The 19,928-nt window shown below is 52.8% G+C and overlaps 1 protein-coding gene and 1 pseudogene across 2 annotated transcripts in view; one reads left to right on the top strand and one right to left on the bottom strand.

Moving 5' to 3' along the window:
* Positions 1-19,928, bottom strand: part of bmp6 (bone morphogenetic protein 6) — a 528,049-nt gene that overhangs the window by 355,981 nt on the left and 152,140 nt on the right. The window lies entirely within an intron of this gene.
* Positions 1,699-3,932, top strand: LOC137370179 (octapeptide-repeat protein T2-like; annotated as a pseudogene).

The raw sequence follows: 19,928 nt of genomic DNA, 5'->3' as shown, positions 1-19,928 counted from the left end.
GAGAGAGAGAGAACGAGAGAACGAGAGATTAAGAGAGAGAACGTGAGATTAAGAGAGAGAACGAGAGATTAAGAGAGAGAACGAGAGAACGAGAGATTAAGAGAGAGAACGTGAGATTAAGAGAGAGAACGAGAGAGAGAACGAGAAAATGAGAGAGAAAACGAGAGAGAGAGAGCGAACGAGAGAGAGAGAGCGAACGAGAGAGAGAGAGCGAACGAGAGAGAGAGAGCGAACGAGAGAGAGAGAGCGAACGAGAACGAGAGAGCGAACGAGAGAGAGAGAGCGAACGAGAACGAGAGAGGGAACGAGAGAGGGAACGAGAGAGGGAACGAGAGAGGGAACGAGAAAGAGAGAGAACGAGAGAGAGAGAACGTGAGAACGAGAGAGAGCGAACGAGAGAGAGCGAACGAGAGAGAGCGAACGAGAGAGAGCGAACGAGAGAGAGCGAACGAGAGAGAGCGAACGAGAGAGGGAACGAGAGAGGGAACGAGAGAGGGAACGAGAGAGGGAACGAGAGAGGGAACGAGAGAGGGAACGAGAGAGGGAACGAGAGAGAGAGAGAGAGCGAACGAGACAGAGAGCGAACACGAGAGAGAGAGAACGAGAGAGAGAGAACGAGAGAGAGAGAACGAGAGAGAGAGAACGAGAGAGAGAAAAAGAGAGAGAAAAAGAGAGCGAACGAGAGAGAGCGAACGGGAGAGAGCGAACGAGAGAGAGCGAACGAGAGAGAGAACGAGAGAGAGAACGAGGGAGAGAACGAGGGAGAGAACGAGGGAGAGAACGAGAGAGAGAACGAGAGCGAGAGAACGAGAGCGAGAGCGAAATAACGAGAGCGAGAACGAGAGAGAAAGATAAAACGAGAGAGAAAACGAGAGCGAACGAGAGAGAGCGAACGAGAGAGAGAGAGCGAACGAGAGAGAGAGAGCGAACGAGAACGAGAGAGAGAGAGAAAGAGAGAGAGAGAACGAGAGAGAAAGAGAGAGAGAGAACGAGAGAGAAAGAGAGAGAGAGAACGAGAGAGAGAACGAGAGAGAGAACGAGAGAGAGAACGAGAGAGAGAACGAGAGAGAGAGAACGAGACAGACAGATCGAGAGAACGAGAGAGAGAACGAGAGAGAGAGAGAACGAGAGAGAACGAGAGAGAACGAGAGAGAGAACGAGAACGAGAGAGAGAGAGAGAGAGAGAGAGAAAGAGAGAGAGAGAGAGAGAGAGAGAGAACGAGACAGACAGATCGAGAGAACGAGAGAGAGAACGAGAGCGAGAGAGAACACGAGAGCGAGAGAGAACACGAGAGCGAGAGAGAACACGAGAGCGAGAGAGAACACGAGAGCGAGAGAGAGCGAAGGAGGGAGAGCGAAGGAGGGAGAGCGAAGGAGGGAGAGAACGAGGGAGAGAACGAGGGAGAGAGAACGAGGGAGAGAGAACGAGGGAGAGAGAACGAGGGAGAGAGAACGAGGGAGAGAGAACGAGGGAGAGAGAACGAGGGAGAGAGAACGAGGGAGAGAGAACGAGGGAGAGAGAGAGAGAGAGAGAGAGAGAGAACGGGAGAGAATGAGAAAGAACGAGAGAGAGAGAGAACGAGACAGAGAGAGAAAACGAGAGAGAAAACGAGAGAGAAAACGAGAGAGAAAACGAGAGAGAAAACGAGGGAGAGAAAACGAGGCAGAGAGAGAGAACGAGGCAGAGAGAGAGAACGAGAGAGAGAGAGAACGAGAGAGAACGAGAGAGAACGAGAGAGAACGAGAGAGAACGAGAGAGAACGAGAGAGAACGAGAGAGAACGAGAGAGAACGAGAGAGAATAAGAGAAAGAATACGAGAAAGAATACGAGAGAGAGAACAAGAACGAGAGAGAGAGAGAAAGAGAGAGAGAGAACGAGAGAGAAAGAGAGAGAGAGAACGAGAGAGAACGAGAGAGAGAACGAGAGAGAGAACGAGAGAGAGAGAACGAGAGAGGGAGAACGAGAGAGAGAGAACGAGAGAGAGAGAACGAGAGAGAGAGAACGAGAGAGAGAGAACGAGAGAGAGAACGAGAGAGAGAACGAGAAAGAATACGAGAAAGAATACGAGAGAGAGAGAACGAGAGAGCGAGAACGAGAGAGAGAGAACGAGAGAGAGAGAGAGAACGAGAGAGAGAGAGAACGAGAGAGCGAGAGAGAACGAGAGAGAACGAGAGAGAGAGAACGAGAACGAGAGCGAACGAGAGAGAGAGAACGAGAACGAGAGCGAACGAGAGAATGAGAACGAGAGAGCGAACGAGAGAGCGAACGAGAGAGCGAACGAGAGAGCGAACGAGAGCGAACGAGAGCGAACGAGAGCGAACGAGAGAGAGAAAACGAGAGAGAGCGAACGAGAGAGAGCGAACGAGAGAGAGCGAACGAGAGAGAGCGAACGAGAGAGAGCGAACGAGAGAGAGCGAACGAGAGAGAGAGAACGAGAGAGAGAACGAGAGAGAGAGAGAGAACGAGAGAGAGAGAACGAGAGAGAGAGAACGAGAGAACGAGAGAGAGAACGAGAGAGAGAGAACGAGAGAACGAGAGAGAACGAGAAAACGAGAGAGAGAGAACGAGAGAGAACGAGAAAACGAGAGAGAAAGAACGAGAGAGAGAGAAAGAACGAGAGAGAGAGAAAGAACGAGAGAGAGAGAAAGAACGAGAGAGAACAAGAGCGAGAGAGAGAACGAGAGCGAGAGAACGAGAGAGAGAACGTGAGAACGAGACAGAGAACGAGAGAAAGAGAAAACGAGAGAGAACGAGAGCGAGAGCGAGAACGAGAGAGAGAGCGAGAACGAGAGAGAGAGAACGAGAGAGAGAGAACGAGAGAGAGAACGTGAGAACGAGACAGAGAACGAGAGAAAGAGAAAACGAGAGAGAACGAGAGCGAGAACGAGAGAGAGAGCGAGAACGAGAGAGAGAGAACGAGAGAGAGAACGTGAGAACGAGAAAGAGAACGAGAGAAAGAGAAAACGAGAGAGAACGAGAGCGAGAACGAACGAGAGCGAGAGAACGAGAGAGAGAGAGAACGAGAGAGAGAGAGAACGAGAGAGAGAGAGAACGAGAGAGAGAGAGAGAGAGAACGAGAACGAGAGAGAGAGAACGAGAACGAGAGAGAGAGGAGAGAGAACGAGAGAGAGAGGAGAGAGAACGAGAGAGAGGAGAGAGAACGAGAGAGAGGAGAGAGAACGAGAGAGAGAGAGGAGAGAGAACGAGAGAGAGCGAGAACGAACGAGAGCGAGAGAACGAGAACGAGAGAGAGAGGAGAGAGAACGAGAGAGAGGAGAGAGAACGAGAGAGAGGAGAGAGAACGAGAGAGAGAGAGGAGAGAGAACGAGAGAGAGCGAGAACGAACGAGAGCGAGAGAACGAGAACGAGAGAGAGAGGAGAGAGAACGAGAGAGAGAGAGGAGAGAGAACGAGAGAGAGAGAGGAGAGAGAACGAGAGAGAGAGAGGAGAGAGAACGAGAGAGAGAGAGGAGAGAGAACGAGAGAGAGAGAGGAGAGCGAACGAGAGAGAGAGAGGAGAGCGAACGAGAGAGAGCGAACGAGAGAGAGCGAACGAGAGAGAGCGAACGAGAGAGAGCGAACGAGAGAGAGCGAACGAGAGAGAGCGAACGAGAGAGAGCGAACGAGAGAGAGCGAACGAGAGAGAGCGAACGAGAGAGAGCGAACGAGAGAGAGCGAACGAGAGAGAGCGAAAACGAGAGCGAAAACGAGAGCGAAAACGAGAGCGAAAACGAGAGCGAAAACGAGAGCGAAAACGAGAGCGAACGAGAGAGAGCGAACGAGAGAGAGCGAACGAGAGAGAGCGAACGAGAGAGAGCGAACGAGAGAGAGCGAACGAGAGAGAACGAGAAAGAATACGAGAGGCAGAACAAGAGCGAGAGAGAGAACGAGAGAGAGAACGAGAGAGAGAACGAGAGAGAGAACGAGAGAGAGAACGAGAGAGAGAACGAGAGAGAGAACGAGAAAATGAGAGAGAAAATGAGGGAGAAAACGAGGGAGAGCGAACGAGAACGAGAGCGAACGAGAACGAGAACGAGAGCGAACGAGAGAGAGAGAGAGAACGAGAGAGAGAGAGAAGAGAGAGAACAAGAGAGAGAACAAGAGAGAGAACGAGAGAGAGAGAGAGAGAGAACGAGAGAGAGAGAGAGAGAGAACGAGAGAGAGAGAGAGAACGAGAGAGAGAGAGAGAACGAGAGAGAGAGAGAACGAGAGAGAGAGAGAACACGAGAGAGAGAGAACACGAGAGAGAGAGAACACGAGAGAGAGAGAACACGAGAGAGAGAGAACGAGAGAGAGAACGAGAGCGAACGAGCGAGAGCGAACGAGCGAGAGCGAACGAGAGCGAACGAGAGAGAACGAGAGAGAACGAGAAAGAATACGAGAGGCAGAACAAGAGCGAGAGAGAGAACGAGAGAGAGAACGAGAGAGAGAACGAGAGAGAGAACGAGAAAATGAGAGAGAAAATGAGGGAGAAAACGAGGGAGAGCGAACGAGAACGAGAGCGAACGAGAACGAGAACGAGAGCGAACGAGAGAGAGAGAGAGAGAGAACGAGAGAGAGAGAACGAGAGAGAGAGAGAACAAGAGAGAGAGAGAACAAGAGAGAGAACAAGAGAGAGAGAGAGAACGAGAGAGAGAGAGAACGAGAGAGAGAGAGAGAACGAGAGAGAGAGAGAGAACGAGAGAGAGAGAGAGAGAGAGAGAGAGAACGAGAGAGAGAGAGAACGAGAGAGAGAGAGAACGAGAGAGAGAGAACACGAGAGAGAGAGAACACGAGAGAGAGAGAACACGAGAGAGAGAGAACACGAGAGAGAGAGAACGTGAGAACGAGAGAGAGAACGAGAGAACGAGAGAGAGCGAACGAGAGAACGTGAGAGAGCGAACGAGAGAACGAGAGAGAGCGAACGAGAGAACGAGTGAGAGCGAACGAGAGAACGAGTGAGAGCGAACGAGGGAGAACGAGAAAACGAGGGAGAACGAGAAAACGAGAGAGAGAACGAGAAAACGAGAGAGAGAACGAGAAAACGAGAGAGAGAACGAGAGAGGGAACGAGCGAGGGAACGAGCGAGGGAACGAGCGAGGGAACGAGCGAGGGAACGAGAGAGAGAGAGAGAGAACGAGAGAGAGAACGAGAGAGAGAACGAGAGAACGAGAGAGAGAACGAGAGAGAGGGAACGAGAGAGAGGGAACGAGAGAGAGGGAACGAGAGAGAGCGAACGAGAGAGAGCGAACGAGAGAGAGCGAACGAGAGAGAGCGAACGAGAGAGAGCGAACGAGAGAGAGCGAACGAGAGAGAGAGAACGAGCGAGAGAGAAAGCGAGAGAGAAAGCGAGAGCGAGAACGAGAGAGAGAACGAGAGAGAGAACGAGAGAGAGAACGAGAGAGAGAACGAGAGTGAACGAGAGAGAGATCGAGAGAGAGATCGAGAGAGAGATCGAGAGAGAGATCGAGAGAGAGATAGATCGAGAGAGAGATCGAGAGAGAGAGAACGAGAGAGAGAGAGAACGAGAGAGAGAGAGAACGAGAGAGAGAGAGAACGAGAGAGAGAGAGAACGAGAGAGAGAGAGAACGAGAGAGAGAGAGAGAGAGAACACGAGAGCGAGAGAGAACACGAGAGAGAGAACGAGAGAGAGAACGAGAGAGAGAGAACGAGAGAGAGAGAACGAGAGAGAGAGAACGAGAGAGAGAACGAGAGAGAGAGAGAACAAGAGAGAGAACGAGAGAGAGAGAGAACGAGAGAGAGAGAGAACGAGAGAGAGAGAGAACGAGAGAGAGAGAGAACGAGAGAGAGAGAGAACGAGAGAGAGAGAACACGAGAGAGAGAGAACGAGAGAGAGAGAGAACGAGAGAGAGAACGAGAGAGAGCGAACGAGAGAACGAGAGAGAGCGAACGAGAGAGAGCGAGAAAACGAGGGAGAACGAGAAAACGAGGGAGAACGAGAAAACGAGGGAGAACGAGAAAACGAGAGAGAGAACGAGAAAACGAGAGAGAGAACGAGGGAACGAGCGAGGGAACGAGCGAGGGAACGAGCGAGGGAACGAGCGAGGGAACGAGCGAGGGAACGAGCGAGGGAACGAGCGAGGGAACGAGCGAGGGAACGAGCGAGGGAACGAGCGAGGGAACGAGCGAGGGAACGAGCGAGAGAGAGAGGGAACGAGCGAGGGAACGAGAGAGAGAGAGAGGGAACGAGCGAGGGAACGAGAGAGAGAGAGAGAGAGAACGAGGGAACGAGAGAGAGGGAACGAGAGAGAGGGAACGAGAGAGAGGGAACGAGAGAGAGGGAACGAGAGAGAGGGAACGAGAGAGAGGGAACGAGAGAGAGAGAACGAGAGAGAGGGAACGAGAGAGAGAGAACGAGAGAGAGAGAACGAGAGAGAGAGAACGAGAGAGAGAGAAAGCGAGAGAGAAAGCGAGAGAGAACGAGAGAGAGAACGAGAGCGAGAACGAGAGCGAGAACGAGAGCGAGAACGAGAGAGAGAACGAGAGCGAGAACGAGAGAGAGAACGAGAGCGAGAGCGAGAGCGAGAACGAGAGAGAGAACGAGAGCGAGAACGAGAGAGAGAACGAGAGAGAGAACGAGAGAGAGAACGAGAGTGAACGAGAGAGAGATCGAGAGAGAGATCGAGAGAGAGAGAGATCGAGAGAGAGAACGAGAGAGAGAGAGAACGAGAGAGAGAGAGAACGAGAGCGAGAACGAGAGAGAGAACGAGAGCGAGAGCGAGAGCGAGAACGAGAGAGAGAACGAGAGCGAGAACGAGAGAGAGAACGAGAGAGAGAACGAGAGAGAGAACGAGAGTGAACGAGAGAGAGATCGAGAGAGAGATCGAGAGAGAGAGAGATCGAGAGAGAGAACGAGAGAGAGAGAGAACGAGAGAGAGAGAGAACGAGAGAGAGAGAGAACACGAGAGAGAGAGAGAACACGAGAGCGAGAGAGAACACGAGAGCGAGAGAGAACACGAGAGCGAGAGAGAACACGAGAGCGAGAGAGAACACGAGAGCGAGAACGAGAAAGAGAGCCAAGGAGGGAGAGCGAAGGAGGGAGAGAACGAGCGAGAGAACGAGAGTGAGAACGAGAGTGAGAACGAGAGTGAGAACGAGAGTGAGAACGAGAGTGAGAACGAGAGTGAGAACGAGAGTGAGAACGAGAGAGAAAGATAAAACGAGAGTGAACGAGCGAGAGCGAGAGAGAGAAAGAATACGAGAGGCAGAACAAGAGCGAGAGAGAGAACGGGAAAATGAGAGAGAAAACGAGAGAGAGCGAACGAGAAAACGAGAGAACGAGAGAGAGCGAACGAGAGAGAGCGAACGAGAGAGAGCGAACGAGAGAGAGCGAACGAGAGAGAGCGAACGAGAGAGAGCGAACGAGAGAGAGAGCGAACGAGAGAGAGAGAGAGAGAACGAGAGAGAGAGAGAACGAGAGAGAGAGAGAGAACGAGAGAGAGAGAGAGAGAACGAGAGAGAGAGAGAGAACGAGAGAGAGAGAGAGAGAGAACGAGAGAGAGAGAAAACGAGAGAGAGAGAAAACGAGAGAGAGAGAAAACGAGAGAGAGAGAAAACGAGAGAGAGAGAACGAGAGAGAGAGAGAACGAGAGAGAGAGAGAACGAGAGAGAGAGAGAACGAGAGAGAAAGAACGAGAAAGAACGAGAGAGAGAGAACGAGAGAGAGAGAGAACGAGAGAGAAAGAACGAGAGAGAGAGAAAGAACGAGAGAGAGAGAAAGAACGAGAGAGAAAGAACGAGAGAGAGAACGAGAGCGAGAGAACGAGAGAGAGAACGTGAGAACGAGACAGAGAACGAGAGAAAGAGAAAACGAGAGAGAACGAGAGCGAGAACGAGAGCGAGAGCGAGAACGAGAGAGAGAGAGCGAGAACGAGAGAGAGAACGAGAGAGAGAGAACGTGAGATCGAGAAAGAGAACGAGAGAAAGAGAAAACGAGAGAGAACGAGAGCAAGAGCGAGAACGAACGAGAGCGAGAGAACGAGAGAGAGAGAGAGAACGAGAGAGAGAGAGAGAACGAGAACGAGAGAGAGAGAGAGAACGAGAACGAGAGAGAGAGAGAACGAGAGAGAGAGAGAACGAGAGAGAGAGAGAACGAGAGAGAGAGAGAACGAGAGAGAGAGAGCGAACGAGAGAGAGAGCGAACGAGAGAGAGAGGAGAGCGAACGAGAGAGAGAGGAGAGCGAACGAGAGAGAGAGGAGAGCGAACGAGAGAGAGAGGAGAGCGAACGAGAGAGAGAGGAGAGCGAACGAGAGAGAGAGGAGAGCGAACGAGAGAGAGAAGAGAGCGAACGAGAGAGAGCGAACGAGAGAGAGCGAACGAGAGAGAGCGAACGAGAGAGAGCGAACGAGAGAGAGCGAACGAGAGCGAACGAGAGAGAGCGAACGAGAGCGAACGAGAGCGAACGAGAGCGAGAACGAGAGCGAGAACGAGAGAGAGAACGAGAGAGAGAACGAGAGAGAGAACGAGAGAGAGAACGAGAGAGAGAACGAGAGAGAGAACGAGAGAGAGAACGAGAAAGATAAAACGAGAGAGAAAACGAGAGCGAACGAGCGAGAGCGAACGAGCGAGAGCGAACGAGCGAGAGCGAACGAGCGAGAGCGAACGAGCGAGAACGAGTAAGAATACGAGAGGCAGAACAAGAGCGAGAGAGAGAACGAGAGAGAGAACGAGAGAGAACGAGAAAATGAGAGAGAAAATGAGGGAGAAAACGAGGGAGAGCGAACGAGAACGAGAGCGAACGAGAACGAGAGAGAGAGAGAACGAGAGAGAGAGAGAGAACGAGAGAGAGAACGAGAGAGAGAACGAGAGAGAGAACGAGAGAGAGAGAGAACGAGAGAACAAGAGAGAGAACGAGAGAGAGAGAGAACGAGAGAGAGAGAGAACGAGAGAGAGAGAGAACGAGAGAGAGAGAACACGAGAGAGAGAGAACACGAGAGAGAGAGAACACGAGAGAGAGAGAACGAGAGAGAGAACGTGAGAACGAGAGAGAGCGAACGAGAGAACGAGAGAGAGCGAACGAGAGAACGAGAGAGAGCGAACGAGAGAACGAGAGAGAGCGAACGAGGGAGAACGAGAAAACGAGGGAGGGAAGGAGCGAGGGAAGGAGCGAGGGAAGGAGCGAGGGAAGGAGCGAGGGAAGGAGCGAGGGAACGAGCGAGGGAAGGAGCGAGGGAAGGAGCGAGGGAAGGAGCGAGGGAAGGAGCGAGGGAACGAGAGAGAGAGAGGGAACGAGCGAGGGAACGAGCGAGGGGGAACGAGAGAGAGGGAACGAGAGAGAGGGAACGAGAGAGAGGGAACGAGAGAGAGGGAACGAGAGAGAGCGAACGAGAGAGAGAGAACGAGAGAGAGAGAACGAGAGAACGAGAGATTAAGAGAGAGAACGTGAGATTAAGAGAGAGAACGAGAGAGAGAGAACGAGAAAATGAGAGAAAACGAGGGAGAGCGAACGAGAGAGAGAGAGCGAACGAGAGAGAGCGAACGAGAGAGAGAGAGAGAGGGAACGAGAGAGGGAACGAGAGAGGGAACGAGAGAGGGAACGAGAGAGGGAACGAGAGAGGGAACGAGAGAGAGAGAGGGAACGAGAGAGAGAGAGAGAACGAGAGAGAGAGAGAACGAGAGAGAGAGAACGTGAGAACGAGACAGAGAGAACGAGAGAGCGAGAAAACGAGAGAGAACGAGAAAACGAGGGAGAGCGAACGAGGGAGAGCGAACGAGGGAGAGCGAACGAGAGAGAGCGAACGAGAGAGGGAACGAGAGAGAGGGAACGAGAGAGAGGGAACGAGAGAGGGAACGAGAGAGAGGGAACGAGAGAGAGGGAACGAGAGAGGGAACGAGAGAGGGAACGAGAGAGGGAACGAGAGAGGGAACGAGAGAGGGAACGAGAGAGGGAACGAGAGAGGGAACGAGAGAGAGAGAGAGAGAGAGCGAACGAGACAGAGAGCGAACACGAGAGAGAGAGAACGAGAGAGAGAGAACGAGAGAGCGAGAACGAGAGAGCGAAAAAGAGAGAGCGAACGAGAGAGAGCGAAAAAGAGAGAGCGAACGAGAGAGAGCGAACGAGAGAGAGCGAACGAGAGAGAGCGAACGAGAGAGAGCGAACGAGAGAGAACGAGAGAGAATACGAGAGAGAACGAGAGAGAGAACGAGAGAGAGAACGAGAGAGAGAACGAGAGAGAGAACGAGAGAGAGAACGAGAAAGAATACGAGAAAGAATACGAGAAAGAATACGAGAGAGAACGAGAGAACGAGAGAGAGAGAACGAGAGAGAGAACGAGAGAGAGAACGAGAGAGAAAACGAGAGAGAAAACGAGAGAAAACGAGAGAGAGAGAAAACGAGAGCGAGAGAACGAGAGCGAGAGAACGAGAGCGAGAGAACGAGAGCGAGAGAACGAGAGAGAGAGAACGAGAGAGAGAGAGAGCGAGAGAGAGAGAGCGAGAGAACGAGAGCGAGAGAACGAGAGCGAGAGAACGAGAGCGAGAGAACGAGAGCGAGAGAACGAGAGCGAGAGAACGAGAGCGAGAGAACGAGAGCGAGAGAACGAGAGCGAGAGCGAGAAAGAATACGAGAGGCAGAACAAGAGAGAGAGAGAACGAGAGAGAGAGAGAACGAGAGAGAGAGAGAACGAGAGAGAGAGAGAACGAGAGAGAGAGAGAACGAGAGAGAGAGAGAACGAGAGAGAGAGAGAACGAGAGAGAGAGAACGAGAGAGAGAGAACGAGAGAGAGAGAACGAGAACGAGAAAGAATACGAGAGAGAAAACGAGAACGAGAAAATGAGAGAGAAAACGAGGGAGAGCGAACGAGAGGGGGAACGAGAGGGGGAACGAGAGGGGGAACGAGAGGGGGAACGAGAGGGGGAACGAGGAGGGGAACGAGGAGGGGAACGAGAGAGGGAACGAGAGAGGGAACGAGAGAGGGAACGAGAGAGGGAACGAGAGAGGGAACGAGAGAGGGAACGAGAGAGGCAACGAGAGAGCCAACGAGAGAGCCAACGAGAGAGCGAACGAGACAGAGAGAGAACGAGAGAGAGAGAGAGAACGAGAGAGAGAGAGAGAACGAGAGAGAGAGAGAGAACGAGAGAACGAGAGAGAGAACGAGAGAACGAGAGAGAGAACGAGAGAGAGAGAGAGAGAGAGAGAGAACGAGAGAGAGAACGAGAGAGAGAGAGAACGAGAGAGAGAGAGAACGAGAGATTAAGAGAGAGAACGAGAGAGAGAGAGAGAACGAGAGAGAGAGAGAGAACGAGAGAGAGAGAGAGAACGAGAGAGAGAACGAGAGCGAGAGCGAGAGAACGAGAGCGAGAGAACGAGAGCGAGAACACGAGAGCGAGAACACGAGAGCGAGAACACGAGAGCGAGAACACGAGAGCGAGAACACGAGAGCGAGAACGAGAAAGAATACGAGAGGCAGAACAAGAGAGAGAGAGAACGAGAGAGAGAACGAGAGAGAGAGAGAACGAGAGAGAGAACGAGAGAGAGAGAGAACGAGAGAGAGAGAACGAGAACGAGAGAGAAAACGAGAACGAGAGAGAAAACGAGAACGAGAGAGAAAACGAGAACGAGAGAGAAAACGAGAACGAGAGAGAAAACGAGAACGAGAGAGAAAACGAGAACGAGAGAAAACACGAGAGGGGGAACGAGAGGGGGAACGAGAGGGGGAACGAGAGGGGGAACGAGAGGGGGAACGAGAGGGGGAACGAGAGGGGGAACGAGAGGGGGAACGAGAGGGGGAACGAGAGGGGGAACGAGAGGGGGAACGAGAGGGGGAACGAGAGGGGGAACGAGAGAGCGAACGAGAGAGCGAACGAGAGAGCGAACGAGAGAGCGAACGAGAGAGGGAACGAGAGAGGGAACGAGAGAGGGAACGAGAGAGGGAACGAGAGAGGGAACGAGAGAGCGAGAGAGAGAGAGAGAACGAGAGAGAGAGAGAGAACGAGAGAGAGAGAGAGAGAACGAGAGAGAGAGAGAGAGAACGAGAGAGAGAGAGAGAGAGAGAACGAGAGAGAGAGAGAGAGAGAGAACTAGAGAGAGAACGAGAGAGAGAGAGAACGAGAGAGAGAACGAGAGAGAGAGAGAACGAGAGAGAGAGAGAACGAGAGATTAAGAGAGAGAACGAGAGAGAGAGAGAACGAGAGAGAGAGAGAGAACGAAAGAGAGAGAGAGAACGAGAGAGAGAGAGAGAACGAGAGACAGAGCGAGAGAACGAGAGCGAGAGAACGAGAACGAGAGCGAGAGAGCGAGAGAACGAGAGCGAGAGAACGAGAGCGAGAGAACGAGAGCGAGAGAACGAGAGCGAGAGAACGAGAGCGAGAGAACGAGAGCGAGAGAACGAGAGCGAGAGAACGAGAGCGAGAGAACGAGAGCGAGAGAACGAGAGCGAGAGAACGAGAGCGAGAGAACGAGAGCGAGAGAACGAGAGCGAGAGAACGAGAGCGAGAGAACGAGAGCGAGAGAACGAGAGCGAGAGAACGAGAGCGAGAACACGAGAGCGAGAACACGAGAGCGAGAACACGAGAGCGAGAACACGAGAGCGAGAACACGAGAGCGAGAACACGAGAGCGAGAACACGAGAGCGAGAACACGAGAGAGAGAGAGAGAACGAGAGAGAGAGAGAGAACGAGAGAGAGAACGAGAAAGAATACGAGAGAGAGAATGAGAACGAGAGAGAGAACGAGAACGAGAAAATGAGAGAGAAAACGAGAGAGAGCGAACGAGAGAGAGAGAGCGAACGAGAACGAGAGAGAGAGAGAGTGAACGAGAGAACGAGAGAGAGAACGAGAGAACGAACGAGAGAGAGAGAACGAACGAGAGAGAGAGAACGAGAGAGAGAACGAGAGAGAGAGAGAACGAGAGAGAGAGAGAACGAGAGATTAAGAGAGAGAACGAGAGAGAGAGAGAACGAGAGAGAGAGAGAGAACGAAAGAGAGAGAGAGAACGAGAGAGAGAGAGAGAACGAGAGAGAGAGAGAGAGAACGAGAGACAGAGCGAGAGAACGAGAGCGAGAGAACGAGAACGAGAACGAGAACGAGAGCGAGAGAGCGAGAGAACGAGAGCGAGAGAACGAGAGCGAGAGAACGAGAGCGAGAGAACGAGAGCGAGAGAACGAGAGCGAGAGAACGAGAGCGAGAGAACGAGAGCGAGAGAACGAGAGCGAGAGAACGAGAGCGAGAGAACGAGAGCGAGAGAACGAGAGCGAGAACACGAGAGCGAGAACACGAGAGCGAGAACACGAGAGCGAGAACACGAGAGCGAGAACACGAGAGCGAGAACACGAGAGCGAGAACACGAGAGAGAGAGAGAGAACGAGAGAGAGAGAGAGAACGAGAGAGAGAACGAGAAAGAATACGAGAGAGAGAATGAGAACGAGAGAGAGAACGAGAACGAGAAAATGAGAGAGAAAACGAGAGAGAGCGAACGAGAGAGAGAGAGCGAACGAGAACGAGAGAGAGAGAGAGTGAACGAGAGAACGAGAGAGAGAACGAGAGAACGAACGAGAGAGAGAGAACGAACGAGAGAGAGAGAACGAACGAGAGAGAGAGAGAACGAACGAGAGAGAGAGAGAACGAGAGAGAGAGAGAACGAGAGAGAGAAAGAATACGAGAGAGAGCGAACGAGAGAGAGAGAGAACGAGAGAAAGAGGAAACGAGAGAGAACGAGAGGGAGAGAGAGAGAACGAGAGAGAGAGAACGAGAGGGAGAGAGAGAGAACGAGAGAGAGAGAACGAGAGAGAGAGAACGAGAGAGAGAGAACGAGAGAGAGAGAACGAGAGAGAGAGAACGAGAAAACAAGGGAGAGAACGAGAAAACGAGAGGGAGAGAACGAGAAAACGAGGGAGAGAACGAGAAAACGGGAGTGAGCGAACGAGAAAACGAGGGAGAGAACGAGAAAACGGGAGTGAGCGAACGAGAAAACAGGAGTGAGCGAACGGGAAAACGAGGGAGAGAACGAGAAAACGAGGGAGAGAACGAGAAAACGGGAGTGAGCGAACGAGAAAACGGGAGTGAGCGAACGTGAAAACAGGAGTGAGCGAACGAGGGAGAGCGAACGAGGGAGAGCGAACGAGGGAGAGCGAACGAGGGAGAGCGAACGAGGGAGAGCGAACGAGGGAGAGCGAACGAGGGAGAGCGAACGAGGGAGAGCGAACGAGGGAGAGCGAACGAGGGAGAGCGAACGGGAGAGCGAACGAGAGAGAGAGCGAGAGAGAAAGCGAGAGAGAACGAGAAAGCGAGAGAGAACGAGAAAGCGAGAGAGAACGAGAAAACGAGAGCGAACGAGAAAATGAGAGCGAACGAGAAAACGAGAGCGAACGAGGGAGAAAAAGAGAGAGCGAACGAGAGAGAGCGAACGAGAGAGAGCGAACGAGAGAGAGCGAACGAGAGAGAGCGAACGAGAGAGAGCGAACGAGAGAGAGCGAACGAGAGAGAGCGAACGAGAGAGAGCGAACGAGAGAGAGCGAACGAGAGAACGAGAGTGAGAACGAGAGTGAGAACGAGAGTGAGAACGAGAGTGAGAACGAGAGAGTACGAGAAAACGAGAAAGATAAAACGAGAGCGAGGGAACGAGAGCGAGGGAACGAGAGCGAGGGAACGAGAGCGAGAGAACGAGAGCGAGAGAACGAGAGCGAGAGAACGAGGGAACGAGAACGAGGGAACGAGAACGAGGGAACGAGAACGAGGGAACGAGAACGAGGGAACGAGAACGAGGGAACGAGAACGAGGGAACGAGAGAGAGAGAGAACGAGAACGAGAGAGAGAGAGAGAACGAGAGAGAGAACGAGAGAGAGAACGAGAGAGAGAACGAGAGAGAGAACGAGAGTGAGAACGAGAGTGAGAACGAGAGATAACGAGAGATAACGAGAGATAACGAGAGATAACGAGAGTGAGAACGAGAGATAACGAGAGATAACGAGAGTGAGAACGAGAGATAACGAGAGATAACGAGAGATAACGAGAGATAACGAGAGTGAGAACGAGAAAACGAGAGAGAAAGAGAAAACGCGAGATCGCGAACGCGAGATCGCGAACGCGAGAGAGAGAGAACGCGAGAGAGAGAGAACGCGAGAGAGAGAGAACCAGAGATTGAGAGAGAACCAGAGATTAAGAGAGAACCAGAGATTAAGAGAGAGAACCAGAGATTGAGAGAGAGAACGAGAGATTGAGAGAGAGAACGAGAGATTGAGAGAGAGAACGAGAGAGAGAGAGAACGAGAGAGAACGAGAGAGAACGAGAGAGAACGAGAGAGAACGAGAGAGGGAACGAGAGAGAGAGAACGAGAGAGGGAACGAGAGAGAGAGAGAGAGAACGAGAGAGAGAGAGAGAGAAAACGAGAGCGAGAGAACGAGAAAGAATACGAGAGAACGAGAGCGAGAGAACGAGAAAGAATACGAGAGAACGAGAGCGAGAGAACGAGAGCGAGAGAACGAGAAAGAATACGAGAGGCAGAACAAGAGCGAGAGGGGGAACGAGAGAGGGAACGAGAGGGGGAACGAGAGGGGGAACGAGAGAGTGAGAACGAGAAAACGAGAGAGAACGAGAAAACGAGAGAGAAAGATAAAACGAGAGCGAACGAGAGAGAAAGAGAGAGAGAGAACGAGAGATTAAGAGAGAGAACGAGAGATTAAGAGAGAGAACGAGAGATTAAGAGAGAGAACGAGAGATTGAGAGAGAGAACGAGAGAGGGAGAACGATAGAGAGGGAGAACGATAGAGAGGGAACGAGAGAGGGAACGAGAGAGGGAACGAGAGAGGGAACGAGAGAGGGAACGAGAGAGGGAACGAGAGAGGGAACGAGAGAGGGAACGAGAGAGGGAACGAGAGAGGGAACGAGAGAGGGAACCAGAGAGAGGGAACCAGAGAGAGCGAACCAGAGAGCGAGAGCGAACGAGAGAGCGAGAGCGAACGAGAGAGGGAACGAGAGAGGGAACGAGAGAGGGAACGAGAGAGGGAACGAGAGAGGGAACGAGAGAGGGAACGAGAGAGGGAACGAGAGAGGGAACGAGAGAGAAGAAAAAATACGAGAGAACAAGAGCGAGAACGAGAGCGAGAGAGAACGAGAGCGAGAGAGAACGAGAGCGAGAGAGAACGAGAGAACGAGAGAGAGAGAACGAGAGCGAGAGAACGAGAGAGAGAGAACGAGAAAACGAGAGAGAGAGAACGAGAGAGAACGAGAGAGAGAGAACGAGAGAGAACGAGAAAACGAGAGCGAACGAGGGAGAGCGAACGAGGGAGAGCGAACGAGAGAGGGAACGAGAGAGGGAACGAGAGAGGGAACGAGAGAGGGAACGAGAGAGGGAACGAGAGAGGGAACGAGAGAGGGAACGAGAGAGGGAACGAGAGAGGGAACGAGAGAGGGAACGAGAGAGGGAACGAGAGCGAACGAGGGAGAGCGAACGAGGGAGAGCGAACGAGAGAGGGAACGAGAGAGCGAACGAGAGAGGGAACGAGAGAGGGAACGAGAGAGGGAACGAGAGAGGGAACGAGAGAGGGAACGAGAGAGGGAACGAGAGAGGGAACGAGAGAGGGAACGAGAGAGGGAACGAGAGAGGGAACGAGAGAGAACGAGAGAGAACGAGAGAGAACGAGAGAGAACGAGAGAGAGCGAACCAGAGAGCGAGAGCGAACGAGAGAGCGAACGAGAGAGGGAACGAGAGAGGGAACGAGAGAGGGAACGAGAGGGGGAACGAGAGAGGGAACGAGAGAGGGAACGAGAGAGAATGAGAGAGAAGAAAGAATACGAGAGAGAGAACAAGAGCGAGAACGAGAGCGAGAACGAGAGAGAACGAGAGCGAGAGAGAACGAGAGCGAGAGAGAACGAGAGAGAGAGAGAACGAGAGAGAGAGAACGAGAGAGAACGAGAGAGAACGAGAGAGAACGAGAGAGAACGAGAGAGAGAGAACGAGAGAGAGAGAACGAGAAAACGAGAGAGAGAGAACGAGAGAGAACGAGAAAACGAGAGAGAGAGAACGAGAGAGAACGAGAAAACGAGAGAGAGAGAACGAGAGAGAACGAGAAAACGAGAGAGAGAGAACGAGGGAGAACGAGAAAACGAGAGCGAACGAGGGAGAGCGAACGAGGGAGAGCGAACGAGGGAGAGCGAACGAGGGAGAGCGAACGAGGGAGAGCGAACGAGGGAGAGCGAACGAGGGAGAGCGAACGAGGGAGAGCGAACGAGGGAGAGCGAACGAGGGAGAGCGAACGAGGGAGAGCGAACGAGGGAGAGCGAACGAGGGAGAGCGAACGAGGGAGAGCGAACGAGGGAGAGCGAACGAGGGAGAGCGAACGAGGGAGAGCGAACGAGGGAGGGAACGAGAGAGGGAACGAGAGAGGGAACGAGAGAGAGCGCGAACGAGAGAGAGAGCGAACGAGAGAGAGAGAGAACGAGAGAGAGAGAGAACGAGAGAGAGAGAGAACGAGAGAGAGAGAGAACGAGAGAGAGAGAGAACGAGAGAGAGAGCGAGAGAGAGAGAACGAGAGATTAAGAGAGAGAACGAGAGAGAGAGAGAGAACGAGAGAGAGAGAGAGAACGAGAGAGCGAGAGAGCGAGAGCGAGAGAGCGAGAGCGAGAGAGCGAGAGCGAGAGAGCGAGAGAGCGAGAGAGCGAGAGAGCGAGAGAGCGAGAGAGAGAGAACGAGAACGAGAACGAGAGAACGAGAGAACGAGAGAACGAGAGAACGAGAGAACGAGAGAACGAGAGAACGAGAGCGAGAGAACGAGAGAACGAGAGCGAGAGAACGAGAGCGAGAGAACGAGAGAACGAGAGAACGAGAGCGAGAGAACGAGAGCGAGAGAACGAGAGCGAGAGAACGAGAGCGAGAGAACGAGAGCGAGAGAACGAGAGCGAGAGAACGAGAGCGAGAGAACGAGAGCGAGAGAACGAGAGCGAGAGAACGAGAGCGAGAGAACGAGAGCGAGAGAACGAGAGCGAGAACACGAGAGCGAGAACACGAGAGCGAGAACACGAGAGCGAGAACACGAGAGCGAGAACACGAGAGCGAGAGAGAGAACGAGAGAGAGAGAGAGAACGAGAGAGAGAGAGAGAACGAGAGAGAGAAGGAGAAAGAATACGAGAGAGAGAATGAGAACGAGAGAGAGAACGAGAACGAGAAAATGAGAGAGAAAACGAGAGAGAGCGAACGAGAGAGAGAGAGCGAATGAGAACGAGAGAGAGAACGAGAGAACGAACGAGAGAGAGAGAGAACGAACGAGAGAGAGAGAGAACGAACGAGAGAGAGAGAGAACGAGAGAGAACGAGAGAGAGAACGAGAGAGAGAGAGAACGAGAGAGAGAGAAAGAATACGAGAGAGAGCGAACGAGAGAGAGAGCGAACGAGACAGAGAGAACGAGAGAAAGAGGAAACGAGATAGAACGAGAGGGAGAGAGAGAGAACGAGAGAGAGAGAGAAAGAGAGAGAGAGAGAACGAGAGAGAGAGAACGAGAAAACGAGAGTGAGCGAACGAGAAAACGAGAGAGCGCGAACGAGGGAGAGCGAACGAGGGAGAGCGAACGAGGGAGAGCGAACGAGGGAGAGCGAACGAGGGAGAGCGAACGAGGGAGAGCGAACGAGGGAGAGCGAACGAGGGAGAGCGAACGAGGGAGAGCGAACGAGGGAGAGCGAACGAGGGAGAGCGAACGAGGGAGAGCGAACGAGGGAGAGCGAACGAGGGAGAGCGAACGAGGGAGAGCGAACGAGGGAGAGCGAACGAGGGAGAGCGAACGAGGGAGAGCGAACGAGGGAGAGCGAACGAGAGAGAGCGAACGAGAGAGAGAGCGAGAGAGAGAGAGAAAGCGAGAGAGAACGAGAAAACGAGAGCGAACGAGAAAACGAGAGCGAACGAGAAAACGAGAGCGAACGAGAAAACGAGAGCGAACGAGGGAGAAAAAGAGAGAGCGAACGAGAGAGAGCGAACGAGAGAGAGCGAACGAGAGAGAGCGAACGAGAGAGAGCGAACGAGAGAGAGCGAACGAGAGAGAGCGAACGAGAGAGAGCGAACGAGAGAGAGCGAACGAGAGAGAGCGAACGAGAGAGGGAACGAGAGAGGGAACGAGAGAGGGAACGAGAGAGGGAACGAGAGAGGGAACGAGAGAGAGAACGAGAGAGTACGAGAGAGTACGAGAGAGAAAGATAAAACGAGAGAAAGAGAGCGAGGGAACGAGAGCGAGGGAACGAGAGCGAGGGAACGAGAGCGAGGGAACGAGAGCGAGGGAACGAGAGCGAGGGAACGAGAGCGAGGGAACGAGAGCGAGGGAACGAAAGCGAGGGAACGAGAGAGAGAGAGAGAACGAGAGAGAGAACGAGAAAGAATACGAGAGAGAACGAGAGCGAGAGAGAGAACGAGAGAGAACGAGAGAGAGAGAACGAGAGAGAGAGAGAACGAGAGAGAGAGAGAACGAGAGAGAGAGAGAACGAGAGAGAGAGAGAACGAGAGAGAGAGAGAACGAGAGAGAGAGAGAGAACGAGAGAGAGAGAGAGAACGAGAGAGAGAGAGAGAGAACGAGAGAGAGAGAGAGAGAGAGAACTAGAGAGAGAACGAGAGAGAGAGAGAACTAGAGAGAGAACGAGAGAGAGAGAGAACGAGAGAGAGAGAGAACGAGAGATTAAGAGAGAGAACGAGAGAGAGAGAGAGAACGAAAGAGAGAGAGAGAACGAGAGAGAGAGAGAGAACGAGAGACAGAGCGAGAGAACGAGAGCGAGAGAACGAGAGCGAGAGCGAGAGAGCGAGAGCGAGAGAGCGAGAGCGAGAGAGCGAGAGCGAGAGAGCGAGAGCGAGAGAGCGAGAGAACGAGAGCGAGAGAACGAGAGCGAGAGAACGAGAGCGAGAGAACGAGAGCGAGAGAACGAGAGCGAGAGAACGAGAGCGAGAGAACGAGAGCGAGAGAACGAGAGCGAGAGAACGAGAGCGAGAGAACGAGAGCGAGAGAACGAGAGCGAGAGA

The sequence above is a fragment of the Heterodontus francisci genome, chromosome 5 (assembly GCF_036365525.1).
Source record: "Heterodontus francisci isolate sHetFra1 chromosome 5, sHetFra1.hap1, whole genome shotgun sequence".
Taxonomy (NCBI): Eukaryota; Metazoa; Chordata; class Chondrichthyes; order Heterodontiformes; family Heterodontidae; genus Heterodontus; species Heterodontus francisci.
Note: the sequence above shows the minus strand (reverse complement) of the source record. Positions and strands in the feature narration are given on the sequence as shown.